Source organism: Hydractinia symbiolongicarpus, chromosome 3 (genome assembly GCF_029227915.1).
Source record: "Hydractinia symbiolongicarpus strain clone_291-10 chromosome 3, HSymV2.1, whole genome shotgun sequence".
NCBI classification, from domain to species: Eukaryota; Metazoa; Cnidaria; class Hydrozoa; order Anthoathecata; family Hydractiniidae; genus Hydractinia; species Hydractinia symbiolongicarpus.
The window spans coordinates 6,258,288-6,275,673 of record NC_079877.1 but is presented as its reverse complement, the minus strand read 5'-3'; positions in this window follow the sequence as shown (position 1 = coordinate 6,275,673).

Sequence of the window (17,386 nt, the reverse complement as noted above, 5' to 3'; positions counted from 1 at the left end):
GATTTCGTTTGCCGGCGATTAAACTTCTTTTATTCAGCGTCTCATCAAAAATGAAAACATTTTTAAATACTACAAGTCTTATGCGTTTTAGTGGTGAAAAAATAATTTAAAAAATCGTTCTGGAAATGAGTTTACTCACAGGGTACTTTCTTTGTATACATTCGACTATACGGGCCAAGCCCGGGATTTAAGGGAAATCGCGGGTTTTCGTTTTCCTGCGATTAAATCTCTTTCATTAAGCGTCTCATCAAAAATGAAAACATTTTTGAAAACTACAAGTCTCATGCGTATTAGTGGTGAAAAAAAAATTTAAAAAATCGTTCGGGAAATGAGTTTACTCCCTGGGTACTTTCTTTGTATACATTCGACTATACGGGCCAAACCCCGGATTTACGGGAAAACGCGGGATTTCGTTTGCCGGCGATTAAACCTCTTTCATTAAGCGTCTCATCAAAAATGAAAACATTTTTGAGAACTACAAGTCTCATGCGTTTTAGTGGTGAAAAAATAATTTAAAAAATCGTTCGGGAAATGAGTTTACTCCCTGGGTACTTTCTTTGTATACTTTTGACTATACGGGCCGAGTCCGGGATTTGCGGGAAATCGCGGATTTTCGTTTGCCGGCGATTAAACTTCTTTTATTCAGCGTCCCATCAAATATGAAAATATTTTTGAAAACTACAAGTCTCATGCTTTTAGTGGTAAAAAAATAATATAAAAAATCGTTCGGGAAATGAGTTTACTCCCTGGGTACTTCCTTTGTATACTTTTGACTATACGGGCCAAGTCGGGATTTACGGGAAATGGCAGGTTTTCGTTTGCCGGTGATTAAACTTCTTTTATTCAGCGTCCCATCAAATATGAAAATATTTTTGAAAACTACAAGTCTCATGCGTTTAGTGGTGAAAAAATAATTTAAAAAATCGTCCTGGAAATGAGTTTACTCACAGGGTACTTTCTTTGTATACATGCGACTATACGTGCCAAGCCCGGGATTTACGGGAAATCGCGGGTTTTAGTTTGCCGGCGATTTAACTGCTTTTATTCAGCGTCTCATCAAAAATGAAAACATTCTTGAAAACTACAAGTCTCATGCGTTTAGTGGTAAGAAAATAATATAAAAAATCGTTCGGGAAATGAGTTTACTCCCTGGGTACTTTCTTTGTATACTTTTGACTATACGGGCCGAGTCCAGGATTTACGGGAAATCGCAGGGTTTCGTTTGCCGGCGATTGAACTTCTTTTATTCAGCGTCTCATCAAAAAAGAAAACATTTTTGAAAACTACAAGTCTCATGCGTTTTAGTGGTGAAAAAGTAATTTAAGAAATCGTTCGGGAAATGAGTTTACTCCCTGGGTACTTTCTTGGTATACTTTTGACTATACGGCCAAGCCCGGGATTTACCGGAACTCGCGGGTTTTCGTTTGCCGGTGATTAAACTTCTTTTATTCAGCGTCTCATCAAAAATGAAAACATTTTTGAAAACTACAAGTCTCATGCGTTTTAGTGGTGAAAAAATAATTTAAAAAATCGTTCGGGAAATGAGTTTACTCCCTGGGTACTTTCTTTGTATACTTTTGACTATACGGGCCGAGTCTGGGATTTACGGGAAATCGCGGATTTTCGTTTGCCGGCGATTAAACTTCTTTTATTGAGGGTCTCATCAAAAATGAAAACATTTTTGAAAACTACAAGTCTCATGCGTTTTAGTGGTGAAATAATAATTTAAAAAATCGTTCGGGAAATGAGTTTACTCCCTGGGTACTTTCTTTGTATACTTTGGACTATACGGGCCGAGTCCGGGATTTACGGGAAATCGCGGATTTTCGTTTGCCGGCGATTAAACTTCTTTTATTCAGCGTCCCATCAAATATGTAAATATTTTTGAAAACTACAAGTCTCATGCGTTTAGTGGTAAAAAAATAATATAAAAAATCGTTCGGGAAATGAGTTTACTCCCTGGGTACTTTCTTTGTATACTTTTGACTATACGAGCCGAGTCCGGGATTTACGGGAAATCGCAGGTTTTCGTTTGCCGGCGATTAAACTGCTTTTATTCAGCGTCTCATCAAAAATGAAAACATTTTTGAAAACTACAAGTCTCATGCGTTTTAGTGGTGAAAAAATAATTTAAAAAATCGTTCGGGAAATGAGTTTACTCCCTGGGTACTTTCTTTGTATACTTTTGACTATACGGGCCAAACCCCGGATTTACGGGAAAACGCGGGATTTCGTTTGCCGGCGATTAAACCTCTTTCATTAAGCGTCTCATCAAAAATGAAAACATTTTTGAAAACTACAAGTCTCATGCGTTTTAGTGGTGAAATAATAATTTAAAAAATCGTTCGGGAAATGAGTTTACTCCCTGGGTACTTTCTTTGTATACTTTGGACTATACGGGCCGAGTCCGGGATTTACGGGAAATCGCGGATTTTCGTTTGCCAGCGATTAAACTTCTTTTATTCAGCGTCCCATCAAATATGAAAATATTTTTGAAAACTACAAGTCTCATGCGTTTAGTGGTAAAAAAATAATATAAAAAATCGTTCGGGAAATGAGTTTACTCCCTGGGTACTTTCTTTGTATACTTTTGACTATACGAGCCGAGTCCGGGATTTACGGGAAATCGCAGGTTTTCGTTTGCCGGCGATTAAACTGCTTTTATTCAGCGTCTCATCAAAAATGAAAACATTTTTGAAAACTACAAGTCTCATGCGTTTTAGTGGTGAAAAAATAATTTAAAAAATCGTTCGGGAAATGAGTTTACTCCCTGGGTACTTTCTTTGTATACTTTTGACTATACGGGCCAAACCCCGGATTTACGGGAAAACGCGGGATTTCGTTTGCCGGCGATTAAACCTCTTTCATTAAGCGTCTCATCAAAAATGAAAACATTTTTGAAAACTACAAGTCTCATGCGTTTTAGTGGTGAAAGAATAATTTAAAAAATCGTTCGGGAAATGAGTTTACTCCCTGGGTACTTTCTTTGTATACTTTTGACTATACGGGCCGAGTCCGGGATTTGCGGGAAATCGCGGATTTTCGTTTGCCGGCGATTAAACTTCTTTTATTCAGCGTCCCATCAAATATGAAAATATTTTTGAAAACTACAAGTCTCATGCGTTTTAGTGGTGAAATAATAATTTAAAAAATCGTTCGGGAAATGAGTTTACTCCCTGGGTACTTTCTTTGTATACTTTGGACTATACGGGCCGAGTCCGGGATTTACGGGAAATCGCGGATTTTCGTTTGCCAGCGATTAAACTTCTTTTATTCAGCGTCCCATCAAATATGAAAATATTTTTGAAAACTACAAGTCTCATGCGTTTAGTGGTAAAAAAATAATATAAAAAATCGTTCGGGAAATGAGTTTACTCCCTGGGTACTTTCTTTGTATACTTTTGACTATACGAGCCGAGTCCGGGATTTACGGGAAATCGCAGGTTTTCGTTTGCCGGCGATTAAACTGCTTTTATTCAGCGTCTCATCAAAAATGAAAACATTTTTGAAAACTACAAGTCTTATGCGTTTTAGTGGTGAAAAAATAATTTAAAAAATCGTTCGGGAAATGAGTTTACTCCCTGGGTACTTTCTTTGTATACTTTTGACTATACGGGCCAAACCCCGGATTTACGGGAAAACGCGGGATTTCGTTTGCCGGCGATTAAACCTCTTTCATTAAGCGTCTCATCAAAAATGAAAACATTTTTGAAAACTACAAGTCTCATGCGTTTTAGTGGTGAAAGAATAATTTAAAAAATCGTTCGGGAAATGAGTTTACTCCCTGGGTACTTTCTTTGTATACTTTTGACTATACGGGCCGAGTCCGGGATTTGCGGGAAATCGCGGATTTTCGTTTGCCGGCGATTAAACTTCTTTTATTGAGGGTCTCATCAAAAATGAAAACATTTTTGAAAACTACAAGTCTCATGCGTTTTAGTGGTGAAAAAATAATTTAAAAAATCGTTCGGGAAATGAGTTTACTCCCTGGGTACTTTCTTTGTATACCTTGGACTATACGGGCCGAGTCCGGGATTTATTGAAAATCGCGGATTTTCGTTTGCCGGCGATTAAACTTCTTTTATTCAGCGTCCCATCAAAAATGAAAACATTTTTGAAAACTACAAGTCTCATGCGTTTAGTGGTAAAAAAATAATATAAAAAATCGTTCGGGAAATGAGTTTACTCCCTGGGTACTTTCTTTGTATACTTTTGACTATACGGGCCGAGTCCGGGATTTACGGGAAATCGCGGGTTTTCGTTTGCCGGCGATTAAACTTCTTTTATTGAGGATCTCATCAAAAATGAAAACATTTTTGAAAACTACAAGTCTCATGCGTTTTAGTGGTGAAAAAATAATTTAAAAAATCGTTCGGGAAATGAGTTTACTCCCTGGGTACTTTCTTTGTATACTTTTGACTATACGGCCAAGCCCGGGATTTACGGGAAATCGCGGGTTTTCGTTTGCCGGCGATTAAACTTCTTTTATTCAGCGTCTCATCAAAAATGAAAACATTTTTGAAAACTACAAGTCTCATGCGTTTTAGTGGTGAAAAAATAATTTAAAAAATCGTTCGGGAAATGAGTTTACTCCCTGGGTACTTTCTTTGTATACTTTTGACTATACGGGCCGAGTCCGGGATTTACGGGAAATCGCGGATTTTCGTTTGCCGGCGATTAAACTTCTTTTATTCAGCGTCTCATCAAAAATGAAAACATTTTTGAAAACTACAAGTCTCCTGCGTTTTAGTGGTGAAAAAATAATTTAAAAAATCGTTCGGGAAATGAGTTTACTCCCTGGGTACTTTCTTTGTATACTTTGGACTATACGGGCCGAGTCCGGGATTTACGGGAAATCGCGGATTTTCGTTTGCCGGCGATTAAACTTCTTTTATTCAGCGTCCCATCAAAAATGAAAATATTTTTGAAAACTACAAGTCTCATGCGTTTAGTGGTAAAAAAATAATATAAAAAATCGTTCGGGAAATGAGTTTACTCCCTGGGTACTTTCTTTGTATACTTTTGACTATACGGGCCAAGCCCGGGATTTACGGGAAATCGCGGGTTTTCGTTTGCCGGCGATTAAACTTCTTTTATTCAGCGTCTCATCAAAAATGAAAACATTTTTAAAAACTACAAGTCTCATGGGCTTTAGTGGTGATAAAATAATTTAAAAAATCGTTCTGGAAATGAGTTTACTCACAGGGTACTTTCTTTGTATACATTCGACTATACGTGCCAAGCCCGGGATTTACAGGAAATCGCGGGTTTTCGTTTGCCGGCGATTAAACTTCTTTTATTCAGCGTCTCATCAAAAATAAAAACATTTTTTAAAACTACAAGTCTCATGCGTTTTAGTGGTGAAAAAATAATTTAAAAAATCGTTCGGGAAATGAGTTTACTCCCTGGGTACTTTCTTTGTATACATTCGACTATACGGGCCAAACCCCGGATTTACGGGAAAACGCGGGATTTCGTTTGCCGGCGATTAAACCTCTTTCATTAAGCGTCTCATCAAAAATGAAAACATTTTTAAAAACTACAAGTCTCATGCGTTTTAGTGGTGAAAAAATAATTTAAAAAATCGTTCGGGAAATGAGTTTAATCCCTGGGTACTTTCTTTGTATACTTTTGACTATACGGGCCGAGTCCGGGATTTACGGGAAATCGCGGATTTTCGTTTGCCGGCGATTAAACTTCTTTTATTCAGCGTCCCATCAAATATGAAAATATTTTTGAAAACTACAAGTCTCATGCTTTTAGTGGTAAAAAAATAATATAAAAAATCGTTCGGGAAATGAGTTTACTCCCTGGGTACTTCCTTTGTATACTTTTGACTATACGGGCCAAGTCGGGATTTACGGGAAATCGCAGGTTTTCGTTTGCCGGCGATTAAACTTCTTTTATTCAGCGTCTCATCAAAAATGAAAACATTTTTAAAAACTACAAGTCTTATGCGTTTTAGTGGTGAAAAAGTAATTTAAGAAATCGTTCGGGAAATGAGTTTACTTCCTGGGTACTTTCTTTGTATACTTTTGACTATACGGGCCAAGCCCGGGATTTACGGGAAATCGCGGGTTTTCGTTTGCCGGCGATTAAACTTCTTTTATTCAGCGTCTCATCAAAAATGAAAACATTTTTGAAAACTACAAGTCTCATGCGTTTTAGTGGTGAAAAAATAATTTAAAAAATCGTTCGGGAAATGAGTCTACTCCCTGGGTACTTTCTTTGTATACTTTTGACTATACGGGCCGAGTCCGGGATTTACGGGAAATCGCGGATTTTCGTTTGCCGGCGATTAAACTTCTTTTATTCAGCGTCCCATCAAATATGAAAATATATTTGAAAACTACAAGCCTCATGCGTTTAGTGGTAAAAAAATAATATAAAAAATCGTTCGGGAAATGAGTTTACTCCCTGGGTACTTTCTTTGTATACTTTTGACTATACGGGCCAAGCCCGGGATTTACGGGAAATCGCGGGTTTTCGTTTGCCGGCGATTAAACTTCTTTTATTCAGCGTCTCATCAAAAATAAAAACATTTTTAAAAACTACAAGTCTCATGGGCTTTAGTGGTGAAAAAATAATTTAAAAAATCGTTCTGGAAATGAGTTTACTCACAGTGTACTTTCTTTGTATACATTCGACTATACGTGCCAAGCCCGGGATTTACGGGAAATCGCGGGTTTTCGTTTGCCGGCGATTAAACTTCTTTTATTCAGCGTCCCATCAAATATGAAAATATATTTGAAAACTACAAGCCTCATGCGTTTAGTGGTAAAAAAATAATATAAAAAATCGTTCGGGAAATGAGTTTACTCCCTGGGTACTTTCTTTGTATACTTTTGACTATACGGGCCAAGCCCGGGATTTACGGGAAATCGCGGGTTTTCGTTTGCCGGCGATTAAACTTCTTTTATTCAGCGTCTCATCAAAAATAAAAACATTTTTAAAAACTACAAGTCTCATGGGCTTTAGTGGTGAAAAAATAATTTAAAAAATCGTTCTGGAAATGAGTTTACTCACAGTGTACTTTCTTTGTATACATTCGACTATACGTGCCAAGCCCGGGATTTACGGGAAATCGCGGGTTTTCGTTTGCCGGCGATTAAACTTCTTTCATTAAGCGTCTCATCAAAAATGAAAACATTTTTGAAAACTACAAGTCTCATGCGTTTAGTGGTAAAAAAATAATATAAAAAATCGTTCGGAAAATGAGTTTACTCACTGGGTACTTTCTTTGTATACTTTTGAATATACGGGCCAAGCCCGGGATTTACGGGAAATCGCGGGTTTTCGTTTGCCGGCGATTAAACTTCTTTTATTCAGCGTCTCATCAAAAATGAAAACATTTTTAAAAACTACAAGTCTCATGGGCTTTAATGGTGAAAAAATAATTTAAAAAATCGTTCTGGAAATGAGTTTACTCACAGGGTACTTTCTTTGTATACATTCGACTATACGTGCCAAGCCCGGGATTTACGGGAAATCGCGGGTTTTCGTTTGCCGGCGATTAAACTTCTTTCATTAAGCGTCTCATCAAAAATGAAAACATTTTTGAAAATTACAAGTCTCATGCGTATTAGTGTTAAAAAAAAATTTAAAAAATCGTTCGGGAAATGAGTTTACTCCCTGGGTACTTTCTTTGTATACATTCGACTATACGGGCCAAACCCCGGATTTACGGCAAAACGCGGGATTTCGTTTGCCGGCGATTAAACCTCTTTCATCAAGCGTCTCATCAAAAATGAAAACATTTTTGAAAACTACAAGTCTCATGCGTTTTAGTGGTGAAAAAATAATTTAAAAAATCGTTCGGGAAATGAGTTTACTCCCTGGGTACTTTCTTTGTATACTTTTGACTATACGGGCCGAGTCCGGGATTTACGGGAAATCGCGGATTTTCGTTTGCCGGCGATTAAACTTCTTTTATTCAGCGTCTCATCAAAAATGAAAACATTTTTTAAAACTACAAGTCTCATGCGTTTTAGTGGTGAAAAAATAATTTAAAAAATCGTTCGGGAAATGAGTTTACTCCCTGGGTACTCTCTTTGTATACTTTTGACTATACGGGCCGAGTCCGGGATATACAGGAAATCGCGGATTTTCGTTTGCCGGCGATTAAACTTCTTTTATTCAGCTTCCCATCAAATATGAAAATATTTTTGAAAACTACAAGTCTCATGCGTTTAGTGGTAAAAAAATAATATAAAAAATCGTTCGGGAAATGAGTTTACTCCCTGGGTACTTTCTTTGTATACTTTTGATTATACGGGCCAAGCCCGGGATTTACGGGAAATCGCGGGTTTTCGTTTGCCAGCGATTAAACTTCTTTTATTCAGCGTCTCATCAAAAATGAAAACATTTTTAAAAACTACAAGTCTCATGGGCTTTAGTGGTGAAAAAATAATTTAAAAAATCGTTCTGGAAATGAGTTTACTCACAGGGTACTTTCTTTGTATACATTCGACTATACGTGCCAAGCCCGGGATTTACGGGAAATCGCGGGTTTTCGTTTGCCGGCGATTAAACTTCTTTCATTAAGCGTCTCATCAAAAATGAAAACATTTTTGAAAATTACAAGTCTCATGCGTATTAGTGTTAAAAAAAAATTTAAAAAATCGTTCGGGAAATGAGTTTACTCCCTGGGTACTTTCTTTGTATACATTCGACTATACGGGCCAAACCCCGGATTTACGGCAAAACGCGGGATTTCGTTTGCCGGCGATTAAACCTCTTTCATCAAGCGTCTCATCAAAAATGAAAACATTTTTGAAAACTACAAGTCTCATGCGTTTTAGTGGTGAAAAAATAATTTAAAAAATCGTTCGGGAAATGAGTTTACTCCCTGGGTACTTTCTTTGTATACTTTTGACTATACGGGCCGAGTCCGGGATTTACGGGAAATCGCGGATTTTCGTTTGCCGGCGATTAAACTTCTTTTATTCAGCGTCTCATCAAAAATGAAAACATTTTTGAAAACTTCAAGTCTCATGCGTTTTAGTGGTGAAAAAATAATTTAAAAAATCGTTCGGGAAATGAGTTTACTCCCTGGGTACTCTCTTTGTATACTTTTGACTATACGGGCCGAGTCCGGGATTTACAGGAAATCGCGGATTTTCGTTTGCCGGCGATTAAACTTCTTTTATTCAGCTTCCCATCAAATATGAAAATATTTTTGAAAACTACAAGTCTCATGCGTTTAGTGGTAAAAAAATAATATAAAAAATCGTTCGGGAAATGAGTTTACTCCCTGGGTACTTTCTTTGTATACTTTTGATTATACGGGCCAAGCCCGGGATTTACGGGAAATCGCGGGTTTTCGTTTGCCAGCGATTAAACTTCTTTTATTCAGCGTCTCATCAAAAATGAAAACATTTTTAAAAACTACAAGTCTCATGGGCTTTAGTGGTGAAAAAATAATTTAAAAAATCGTTCTGGAAATGAGTTTACTCACAGGGTACTTTCTTTGTATACATTCGACTATACGTGCCAAGCCCGGGATTTACGGGAAATCGCGGGTTTTCGTTTGCCGGCGAATAAACTTCTTTTATTCAGCGTCTCATCAAAAATAAAAACATTTTTTAAAACTACAAGTCTCATGCGTTTTAGTGGTGAAAAAATAATTTAAAAAATCGTTCGGGAAATGAGTTTACTCCCTGGGTGCTTTCTTTGTATACATTCGACTATACGGGCCAAGCCCCGGATTTACGGGAAAACGCGGGATTTCGTTTTCCTGCGATTAAATCTCTTTCATTAAGCGTCTCATCAAAAATGAAAACATTTTTGAAAACTACAAGTCTCATGCGTATTAGTGGTGAAAAAAAAAATTAAAAAATCGTTCGGGAAATGAGTTTACTCCCTGGGTACTTTCTTTGTATACATTCCACTATACGGGCCAAACCCCAGATTTACGGGAAAACGCGGATTTTCGTTTGCCGGCGATTAAACTTCTTTTATTCAGCGTCTCATCAAAAATGAAAACATTTTTGAAAACTACAAGTCTCATGCGTTTTAGTGGTGAAAAAATAATTTAAAAAATCGTTCGGGAAATGAGTTTACTTCCTGGGTACTCTCTTTGTATACTTTTGACTATACGGGCCGAGTCCGGGATTTACGGGAAATCGCGGATTTTCGTTTGCCGGCGATTAAACTTCTTTTATTCAGCTTCCCATCAAATATGAAAATATTTTTGAAAATTACAAGTCCCATGCGTTTAGTGGTAAAAAAATAATATAAAAAATCGTTCGGGAAATGAGTTTTTTCCCTGGGTACTTTCTTTGTATACTTTTGACTATACGGGCCAAGCCCGGGATTTACGGGAAATCGCGGGTTTTCGTTTGCCAGCGATTAAACTTCTTTTATTCAGCGTCTCATCAAAAATGAAAACATTTTTAAAACTACAAGTCTCATGGGCTTTAGTGGTGAAAAAATAATTTAAAAAATCGTTCTGGAAATGAGTTTACTCACAGGGTACTTTCTTTGTATACATTCGACTATACGTGCCAAGCCCGGGATTTACGGGAAATCGCGGGTTTTCGTTTGCCGGCGATTAAACTTCTTTTATTCAGCGTCTCATCAAAAATAAAAACATTTTTTAAAACTACAAGTCTCATGCGTTTTAGTGGTGAAAAAATAATATAAAAAATCGTTCGGGAAATGAGTTTTTTCCCTGGGTACTTTCTTTGTATACTTTTGACTATACGGGCCAAGCCCCGGATTTACGGGAAATCGCGGGTTTTCGTTTGCCAGCGATTAAACTTCTTTTATTCAGCGTCTCATCAAAAATGAAAACATTTTTAAAACTACAAGTCTCATGGGCTTTAGTGGTGAAAAAATAATTTAAAAAATCGTTCTGGAAATGAGTTTACTCACAGGGTACTTTCTTTGTATACATTCGACTATACGTGCCAAGCCCGGGATTTACGGGAAATCGCGGGTTTTCGTTTGCCGGCGATTAAACTTCTTTTATTCAGCGTCTCATCAAAAATAAAAACATTTTTTAAAACTACAAGTCTCATGCGTTTTAGTGGTGAAAAAATAATTTATAAAATCGTTCGGGAAATGAGTTTACTCCCTGGGTACTTTCTTTGTATACATTCGACTATACGGGCCAAGCCCCGGATTTACGGGAAAACGCGGGATTTCGTTTTCCTGCGATTAAATCTCTTTCATTAAGCGTCTCATCAAAAATGAAAACATTTTTGAAAACTACAAGTCTCATGCGTGTTAGTGGTGAAAAAAAAATTTAAAAAATCGTTCGGGAAATGAGTTTACTCCCTGGGTACTTTCTTTGTATACATTCGACTATACGGGCCAAACCCCGGATTTACGGGAAAACGCGGGATTTCGTTTGCCGGCGATTAAACCTCTTTCATTAAGCGTCTCATCAAAAATGAAAACATTTTTAAAAACTACAAGTCTCATGCGTTTTAGTGGTGAAAAAATAATTTAAAAAATCGTTCGGGAAATGAGTTTACTCCCTGAGGACTTTCTTTGTATACTTTTGACTATACGGGCCGAGTCCGGGTTTTACGGGAAATTGCGGATGTTCGTTTGCCGGCGATTAAACTTCTTTTATTCAGCGTCCCATCAAATATGAAAATATTTTTGAAAACTACAAGTCTCATGCTTTTAGTGGTAAAAAAATAATATAAAAAATCGTTCGGGAAATGAGTTTACTCCCTGGGTACTTCCTTTGTATACTTTTGACTATACGGGCCAAGTCGGGATTTACGGGAAATCGCGGGTTTTCGTTTGCCAGCGATTAAACTTCTTTTATTCAGCGTCTCATCAAAAATGAAAACATTTTTAAAACTACAAGTCTCATGGGCTTTAGTGGTGAAAAAATAATTTAAAAAATCGTTCTGGAAATGAGTTTACTCACAGGGTACTTTCTTTGTATACATTCGACTATACGTGCCAAGCCCGGGATTTACGGGAAATCGCGGGTTTTCGTTTGCCGGCGATTAAACTTCTTTTATTCAGCGTCTCATCAAAAATAAAAACATTTTTTAAAACTACAAGTCTCATGCGTTTTAGTGGTGAAAAAATAATATAAAAAATCGTTCGGGAAATGAGTTTTTTCCCTGGGTACTTTCTTTGTATACTTTTGACTATACGGGCCAAGCCCCGGATTTACGGGAAATCGCGGGTTTTCGTTTGCCAGCGATTAAACTTCTTTTATTCAGCGTCTCATCAAAAATGAAAACATTTTTAAAACTACAAGTCTCATGGGCTTTAGTGGTGAAAAAATAATTTAAAAAATCGTTCTGGAAATGAGTTTACTCACAGGGTACTTTCTTTGTATACATTCGACTATACGTGCCAAGCCCGGGATTTACGGGAAATCGCGGGTTTTCGTTTGCCGGCGATTAAACTTCTTTTATTCAGCGTCTCATCAAAAATAAAAACATTTTTTAAAACTACAAGTCTCATGCGTTTTAGTGGTGAAAAAATAATTTATAAAATCGTTCGGGAAATGAGTTTACTCCCTGGGTACTTTCTTTGTATACATTCGACTATACGGGCCAAGCCCCGGATTTACGGGAAAACGCGGGATTTCGTTTTCCTGCGATTAAATCTCTTTCATTAAGCGTCTCATCAAAAATGAAAACATTTTTGAAAACTACAAGTCTCATGCGTGTTAGTGGTGAAAAAAAAATTTAAAAAATCGTTCGGGAAATGAGTTTACTCCCTGGGTACTTTCTTTGTATACATTCGACTATACGGGCCAAACCCCGGATTTACGGGAAAACGCGGGATTTCGTTTGCCGGCGATTAAACCTCTTTCATTAAGCGTCTCATCAAAAATGAAAACATTTTTAAAAACTACAAGTCTCATGCGTTTTAGTGGTGAAAAAATAATTTAAAAAATCGTTCGGGAAATGAGTTTACTCCCTGAGGACTTTCTTTGTATACTTTTGACTATACGGGCCGAGTCCGGGATTTACGGGAAATTGCGGATGTTCGTTTGCCGGCGATTAAACTTCTTTTATTCAGCGTCCCATCAAATATGAAAATATTTTTGAAAACTACAAGTCTCATGCTTTTAGTGGTAAAAAAATAATATAAAAAATCGTTCGGGAAATGAGTTTACTCCCTGGGTACTTCCTTTGTATACTTTTGACTATACGGGCCAAGTCGGGATTTACGGGCAATCGCAGGTTTTCGTTTGCCGGCGATTAAACTTCTTTTATTCAGCGTCTCATCAAAAATGAAAACATTTTTAAAAACTACAAGTCTCATGGGCTTTAGTGGTGAAAAAATAATTTAAAAAATCGTTCTGGAAATGAGTTTACTCACAGGGTACTTTCTTTGTATACATTCGACTATACGTGCCAAGCCCGGGATTTACGGGAAATCGCGGGTTTTCGTTTGCCGGCGATTAAACTTCTTTTATTCAGCGTCTCATCAAAAATAAAAACATTTTTTAAAACTACAAGTCTCATGCGTTTTAGTGGTGAAAAAATAATTTAAAAAATCGTTCGGGAAATGAGTTTACTCCCTGGGTACTTTCTTTGTATACATTCGACTATACGGGCCAAGCCCCGGATTTACGGGAAAACGCGGGATTTCGTTTTCCTGCGATTAAATCTCTTTCATTAAGCGTCTCATCAAAAATGAAAACATTTTTGAAAACTACAAGTCTCATGCGTATTAGTGGTGAAAAAAAAATTTAAAAAATCGTTCGGGAAATGAGTTTACTCCCTGGGTACTTTCTTTGTATACATTCCACTATACGGGCCAAACCCCGGATTTACAGGAAAACGCGGATTTTCGTTTGCCGGCGATTAAACTTCTTTTATTCAGCGTCTCATCAAAAATGAAAACATTTTTGAAAACTACAAGTCTCATGCGTTTTAGTGGTGAAAAAATAATTTAAAAAATCGTTCGGGAAATGAGTTTACTCCCTGGGTACTCTCTTTGTATACTTTTGACTATACGGGCCGAGTCCGGGATTTACGGGAAATCGCGGATTTTCGTTTGCCGGCGATTAAACTTCTTTTATTCAGCTTCCCATCAAATATGAAAATATTTTTGAAAATTACAAGTCTCATGCGTTTAGTGGTAAAAAAATAATATAAAAAATCGTTCGGGAAATGAGTTTACTCCCTGGGTACTTTCTTTGTATACTTTTGACTATACGGGCCAAGCCCGGGATTTACGGGAAATCGCGGGTTTTCGTTTGCCAGCGATTAAACTTCTTTTATTCAGCGTCTCATCAAAAATGAAAACATTTTTAAAAACTACAAGTCTCATGGGCTTTAGTGGTGAAAAAATAATTTAAAAAATCGTTCTGGAAATGAGTTTACTCACAGGGTACTTTCTTTGTATACATTCGACTATACGTGCCAAGCCCGGGATTTACGGGAAATCGCGGGTTTTCGTTTGCCAGCGATTAAACTTCTTTTATTCAGCGTCTCATCAAAAATGAAAACATTTTTAAAAACTACAAGTCTCATGGGCTTTAGTGGTGAAAAAATAATTTAAAAAATCGTTCAGGAAATGAGTTTACTCCCAGGGTACTTTCTTTGTATACATTCAACTATACGTGCCAAGCCCGGGATTTACGGGAAATCGCGGGTTTTCGTTTGCCGGCGATTAAACTTCTTTTATTCAGCGTCTCATCAAAAATAAAAACATTTTTTAAAACTACAAGTCTCATGCGTTTTAGTGGTGAAAAAATAATTTAAAAAATCGTTCGGGAAATGAGTTTACTCCCTGGGTACTTTCTTTGTATACATTCGACTATACGGGCCAAGCCCCGGATTTACGGGAGAACGCGGGATTTCGTTTTCCTGCGATTAAATCTCTTTCATTAAGCGTCTCATCAAAAATGAAAACATTTTTGAAAACTACAAGTCTCATGCGTGTTAGTGGTGAAAAAAAAATTTAAAAAATCGTTCGGGAAATGAGTTTACTCCCTGGGTACTTTCTTTGTATACATTCGACTATACGGGCCAAACCCCGGATTTACGGGAAAACGCGGGATTTCGTTTGCCGGCGATTAAACCTCTTTCATTAAGCGTCTCATCAAAAATGAAAACATTTTTGAAAACTACAAGTCTCATGCGTTTTAGTGGTAAAAAAATAATATAAAAAATCGTTCGGGAAATGAGTTTACTCCCTGGGTACTTTCTTTGTATACTTTTGACTATACGGGCCAAGCCCGGGATTTACGGGAAATCGCGGGTTTTCGTTTGCCAGCGATTAAACTTCTTTTATTCAGCGTCTCATCAAAAATGAAAACATTTTTAAAAACTACAAGTCTCATGGGCTTTAGTGGTGAAAAAATAATTTAAAAAATCGTTCTGGAAATGAGTTTACTCACAGGGTACTTTCTTTGTATACATTCGACTATACGTGCCAAGCCCGGGATTTACGGGAAATCGCGGGTTTTCGTTTGCCAGCGATTAAACTTCTTTTATTCAGCGTCTCATCAAAAATGAAAACATTTTTAAAAACTACAAGTCTCATGGGCTTTAGTGGTGAAAAAATAATTTAAAAAATCGTTCTGGAAATGAGTTTACTCCCAGGGTACTTTCTTTGTATACATTCAACTATACGTGCCAAGCCCGGGATTTACGGGAAATCGCGGGTTTTCGTTTGCCGGCGATTAAACTTCTTTTATTCAGCGTCTCATCAAAAATAAAAACATTTTTTAAAACTACAAGTCTCATGCGTTTTAGTGGTGAAAAAATAATTTAAAAAATCGTTCGGGAAATGAGTTTACTCCCTGGGTACTTTCTTTGTATACATTCGACTATACGGGCCAAGCCCCGGATTTACGGGAGAACGCGGGATTTCGTTTTCCTGCGATTAAATCTCTTTCATTAAGCGTCTCATCAAAAATGAAAACATTTTTGAAAACTACAAGTCTCATGCGTGTTAGTGGTGAAAAAAAAATTTAAAAAATCGTTCGGGAAATGAGTTTACTCCCTGGGTACTTTCTTTGTATACATTCGACTATACGGGCCAAACCCCGGATTTACGGGAAAACGCGGGATTTCGTTTGCCGGCGATTAAACCTCTTTCATTAAGCGTCTCATCAAAAATGAAAACATTTTTAAAAACTACAAGTCTCATGCGTTTTAGTGGTGAAAAAATAATTTAAAAAATCGTTCGGGAAATGAGTTTACTCCCTGGGTACTTTCTTTGTATACTTTTGACTATGCGGGCCGAGTCCGGGATTTACGGGAAATCGCGGGTTTTAGTTTGCCGGCGATTAAACTTCTTTTATTCAGCGTCCCATCAAATATGAAAATATTTTTGAAAACTACAAGTCTCATGCGTTTTAGTGGTGAAAAAGTAATTTAAAAAATCGTTCGGGAAATGAGTTTACTCCCTGGGTACTTTCTTTGTATACTTTTGACTATACGGGCCAAGCCCGGGATTTACGGGAAATCGCGGGTTTTCGTTTGCCGGCGATTAAACTTCTTTTATTCAGCATCTCATCAAAAATGAAAACATTTTTGAAAACAACAAGTCCCATGCGTTTTAGTGGTGAAAAAATAATTTAAAAAATCGTTCGGGAAATGAGTTTACTCCCTGGGTACTTTCTTTGTATACATTTGACTATACGGGCCAAGTCCGGGATTTACGGGAAATCGCGGATTTTCGTTTGCCGGCGATTAAACTTCTTTTATTCAGCGTCCCATCAAATATGAAAATATTTTTGAAAACTACAAGTCTCATGCGTTTAGTGGTAAAAAAATAATATAAAAAATCGTTCGGGAAATGAGTTTACTCCCTGGGTACTTTCTTTGTATACTTTTGACTATACGGGCCAATCCCGGGATTTACGGGAAATCGCGGGTTTTCGTTTGCCGGCGATTAAACTTCTTTTATTCAGCGTCTCATCAAAAATGAAAACATTTTTAAAAACTACAAGTCTCATGGGCTTTAGTGGTGAAAAAATAATTTAAAAAATCGTTCTGGAAATGAGTTTACTCACAGGGTACTTCCTTTGTATACTTTTGACTATACGGGCCAAGTCGGGATTTACGGGAAATTGCAGGTTTTCGTTTGCCGGCGATTAAACTTCTTTTATTCAGCGTCTCATCAAAAATGAAAACATTTTTAAAAACTACAAGTCTTATGCGTTTTAGTGGTGAAAAAATAATTTAAAAAATCGTTCTGGAAATGAGTTTACTCACAGGGTACTTTCTTTGTATACATGCGACTATACGTGCCAAGCCCGGGATTTACGGGAAATCGCGGGTTTTAGTTAGCCGGCGATAAAACTACTTTTATTCAGCGTCTCATCAAAAATGAAAACATTCTTGAAAACTACAAGTCTCATGCGTTTTAGTGGTGAAAAAATAATTTAAAAAATCGTTCGGGAAATGAGTTTACTCCCTGGGTACTTTCTTTGTATATTTTT